The sequence below is a fragment of the Saccopteryx leptura genome, chromosome 1 (genome assembly GCF_036850995.1).
Source record: "Saccopteryx leptura isolate mSacLep1 chromosome 1, mSacLep1_pri_phased_curated, whole genome shotgun sequence".
NCBI lineage: Eukaryota > Metazoa > Chordata > Mammalia > Chiroptera > Emballonuridae > Saccopteryx > Saccopteryx leptura.
The window spans coordinates 392212668-392217312 of NC_089503.1; the positions used below are offsets into that span (position 1 = coordinate 392212668).

General features: G+C 48.7%; 1 non-coding gene across 1 annotated transcript; it reads left to right on the top strand.

Annotated features, from left to right (window-relative positions):
* The first annotated feature begins 617 nt into the window (after positions 1-617).
* On the top strand, positions 618-689 carry TRNAA-AGC (transfer RNA alanine (anticodon AGC)). Its single transcript has one exon. It is a non-coding gene; the product is annotated as a tRNA-Ala (tRNA).
* Positions 690-4645: the final 3956 nt, after the last annotated feature.

Below are 4645 nucleotides of genomic sequence, written 5' to 3' on the forward strand. Positions count from 1 at the left end.
GCCTCTCCATCCTGGTGGCCTCTGTGCGGGGCCAGTCCTTCTCGCTCTGCTCTGCTCGTGTCTAACTGCACGTCGCAATTCCATTAATAAATGACCACCCACAGAGCCCAAAAGTCACTTCTCAGCCCTCTGCTCCTTTTTCCTGGACACTCTCTTCCGCGGCTCTGGTCCTGGACCCTGCGTGGTGGCCTGAGCCTGACCCACGCAGTCGGGGCTGCAAGCTCGCCCGCCCACCTGCAACCCCGTCCAGTGCCCTTCCCACTGGGCCAAGTGCGTTTAGGGTTTTCTTCTTTTTACCCTCTTGTATGACACTCTCGGTTTGATGGCAACATTTTTAAGCAGAGAGATTTTATCCCTGACCTGTCTCCGGGGTTGTTCAGGCCGGATTGCCAGCTTTTCTGTGGGGTAAGGTGGGGGAGAGGGCCGGGGAGCTCAGAACCCACTGTGACTTTCGGTGTGATGCTCGGTTTTCCTTCTCCCAGCTTAGCCACAAGGTGATATCCAGGACGGAAGAATATAAAAGTTGAATTTGATGAAGCAGAATTTCTCTTGTGACTGCTGAAAAAAATATTGTAGTTAAAGGTCATGGAAATGTTTCTGGGCACACTCTGCCGCGAGGGGGTGTAGCTCAGTGGTAGAGCGCGTGCTTAGCATGCACGAGGCCCCGGGTTCAATCCCCGGCACCTCCAGGTCTGTGCGGCGTCTGCTTTTGCAGAATCGAGTCTGCCGCTTCCTTTTTCTGGTGCTTTCTTGTCTTTCCGGTGCCTTTTAACCCACAGGAGGAACCCGGAGAAATCACACCGGTCGTATTTCGGTTCACGTCGCGGCATCGCTGTTTCCGGGCCGTGGCAGCAGCTTCCTGAGGCCGCCAAGCGGGGCGACAGGCGTGGGAAGCGCCCACTTCCGAGGGCTCCGGAGCCGGAAAACCGGGGCGGCCCCAGGGGAGGCTCCATCCCCCCGGTTCACGTCCCAGGACCAGGGAAGAGGGGGACCCACAGGAAGAAAACGGGAGCCGGTGCACAGCCCACGGGAAGTCTTCAGATCGCCCCGGTTCCTGGTGGGCTCCGGGGGCGAGGACCCCTCGAGGCGGGAAGGGCTTCCTCACCTGCCCCCTGGCGGCCGCCCCATCCTTCCCCTGCCCCCCCCTGAATACTAGATGGGCGTTTATTTGCCCCATTGTTCCCGACGTTAGAGTTGCATTAAAAGTATGATGTAAGCTTTGCGTCTAGATAGTTCTTCTCGCGCTTACGTTCCAGCCTCCTTGTCGGGCCCGCCTCAAGCAGCAGCGCTTGGCTGATTTTAAAAACTGAGTTAGAGAAATCAAAATAAAGAGAGACACCTCGCCACCTCTTTTCTCACCCCTCCAGCCTCCATCCCCCCGGTTTGAAGGACCTCACACAGGCAGGTATGAACATCCCAACACACACACACACACACACACACACACACACACACACACACACACACACACACACACACTCCCAAGCGGCTGCGGGGCCACCGCCTGGGCCAGAAGCGCTCACATTAGTGGCATGGTCCGCCCTCAGAAGCATAGGTCGGGAAAGGACCCCGTGCAAGCCCTGGAAGAACGGAGGGTCAGGGCTATTTTGGCGGAGAATTCTGGGAGCTCTGGTCAACAATGGACTGCATGGAAGTCCACAGACAGATACCTGGCCAGGAGAGGCCCCAGGGTGTGAGCACCTCTTGCCCAGGCCTACACTGTGAGGCAGGGTGTATGCTCCAGACAGAGTGTAAGGGGTATTTGTGTTTAACAGTACCTGAAATGGTTCATTGTGAGGTAGTTCTAAAGTTAACCTTCCACACTGTCTCTTCCAACATGACCAACCGCCTCGCTCACCTGTACGCGGGATCCGGTCCTGTCTCTGTGGGCAGCACACTCGGGCCTGTGCTGGATGTGAGACTGTACACTTGACGTTAGATTTTTGACAAGGCTCACAAAATTAGATTATGTAGGGTTAGGTGATGGTGTTTCCTCGATCCTCAGGGTTACTGACTGCGCCTGAAAATTAAACGACAAAAACAGGAGACCAGGACACAGATTTATTTAATAAGTTACACGGGACACGAGAGCCTTTGTAAGGGTATGAAGACCCAAAGAAACGTTAGACCTGAATATTTTATGCTAAGGTTTGATGAAGAGCGTGGCAAGAAAAAGAAAATGCTGAGATGTCCTAAATCAGTGTTTATCAGTCGCTGGGCGCCACTGGAAATTTCCTGCCCATCAGCAAAAGAGCTAACCACCCTGATGTCGAATGAAGATGACAGACCCAAGGATCCTAGTAGAATTCTCTCATGCCCCGGGTGACTTCCGCTTTAGTGGTTCCTGAAGTAATTCTCCTATTTTCCCTGGTCCCCAAGTGTAGAAAGGTTAAAAACCACTGCCCTAAATTAAATTGCAGATGCCAGAGGGTGGAAAGAAGAGACAGCAACAGTTGATCACTAAAAAAACGAAGGGCGGCCTGACCTGTGGTGGCGCAGTGGATAAACTGTCGACCTGGAAATGCTGAGGTCGCCGGTTCGAAACCCTGGGCTTACCTGGTCAAGGCACATACGGGAGTTGATGCTTCCAGCTCCTCCCCCCTTCTCTCTCTCTCTCTCTCTCTCTCTCTCCCTCTCCTCTCTAAAATGAATAAATAAATAAAAATTTAAAAATGAAGTGCTAAACCCAAACAAACAAACGGCTTACATTCTTGAGGTTATGCTGGAACTTTAAATTAATTTCCAGGTGGCTATTTTCCCGATTAGCTAAAGAGAATAACCGGGCGGCGTGGACCCCGGGAGCCTCCACTTCTTGTTGACACATGAACTTTCTGGACTGTGGCCCACGACCAATCCTTACAGGAGCACGCACGTCTTCCTTACAGACTCCACGCCTACCCCTGAGCTGGCCCTGCTTCACTTTGTCCTGCCCCTTCATCCTCTCCACACAACTGACATCTTTCTCCCCCAAACTGTTTCCGTGAAAGGGCCCGTTCACTCCAGGACACAGACACATCTGTCTTCTCCACCTAGCTCTGCTGGTGGTGGTTCCGACTCCCTGACCAAGACCTGGTCCTTCTCTGGCATTTGACCAAATAAATCCGTTCTTTCAGAAAGCTTTTGACCGTGGAAGTTTTTTGTTTGTTTAACAAGTGGACAGTTGTGGAAAGAGAAGGTTGGTTCAGGAGTGCAAGGCCATCGAGTAAACTGGTGGACCTTAGCAGGACCTGTTTCCTAAGGGTCTTCCTGGCATCTCCTCGTCCTTAGAGGGTCCAGCAGGACACTGCAGAGGGTCCTTGGGTTACGACAGTTGCGACATACAACGTTTCGAGTTTATGAGGCTCACTCCCGTAAAAACTTAAAAGCACTGAAATGTAAGTGTTTTGACTTACGTCGTTAGTGTCGTACTTACATGGTGAACTAGTTTGGTTGTGTGCAGCGGAGGAACGCACAGTAAGGGGCGTATGAGTGAGGGAGTTGGTGGCCCCAGAACACTTACCTACGCCACTTTGGACTGTTCAAAGCGCAAGTGTTGCGTCTGCGTTAGGCTACTAGGGTGTGTTTCGACGTACACGGAAGTTCGGGTTAGGTCACTGTTGTAGGAACGGGACTGTGTCGTGGTCCGAGGACCTCCTGCACTGTCCTGTACCCGGAAGGCACCTGTCAAAGGCCAGCTTGTATGACCTGCTTTGAGAAGGAAGGTGAAGAATGATCTTCCTGCCTCTGCCATTTTCTCAAACTCCTCAGCTTAAAATATTCAGTATGTAAATGTGCTCTATTTGGGGTGAGTATGCGCTGAACCCCATTAGTAACAAGATAGAATCTATCAGAGGAAAATTCAATCTAAACTTTATAGATTTTTATTTTTTCTAACAACTTTTATGGTAAAGATTTGTGGGTTTTTTTGTGGCATAGATATATTATCTTAAGACTAAAGGTAGAATTTTAGGCTAAAGGAAGCTTTTTTGAAAATTTAAAAATGTTGATTAAAAAAACATGAATTTGTACTGCTACTTTCTCAGAGTTTGGAGAATGAGGACAATGAAGTGTATGTTTTAAGTGGGAGGATCTTCAGAATATCACTTCTAAAGTGGATTTTTTTCTGTCATTTAGGAATGCTGTAAACTTGAAAAAATTATTATTATGTTTTGGTAACAGCGATTGCACTTAGATAAATTTGAGTACTCTATAGCCACATATGGCTAATAGCAGCCATTTGGACAGTACAGGACATTTCTGTTGTTGAAAAGTTCTGTCGGATAACACTAAATTAAAGTGTTTGTCTTTTGGAAGAGAAAACTTTAATCCAACCAAAAATTGTAAAATTTTACTTTTGAAGATATTATTAAAACATACAAAGTTTAAATAATTTTAGATAATGGAATGAAATTCATTTTTAAATGTCCAAATGGTCCCTTGAGGTAGAGGATGATAACCTGGCCATCATTCTAGTGTTTTGGAGGACTTTGATGACTGCAGATGGAAAAGAGTCAGCCATCCATAGAGCTTCCTGTGTAAAGTTTTTCTCAATAAAACTTGGATGAGTTCAGGAAATTGCCTTTGCCATTATGAGCGCTTTCACTTAGTAAGCATCAAAGGCGCCACCACGTGGCCACTTTGGGAAAAACAAAGTAATCCTTGAATG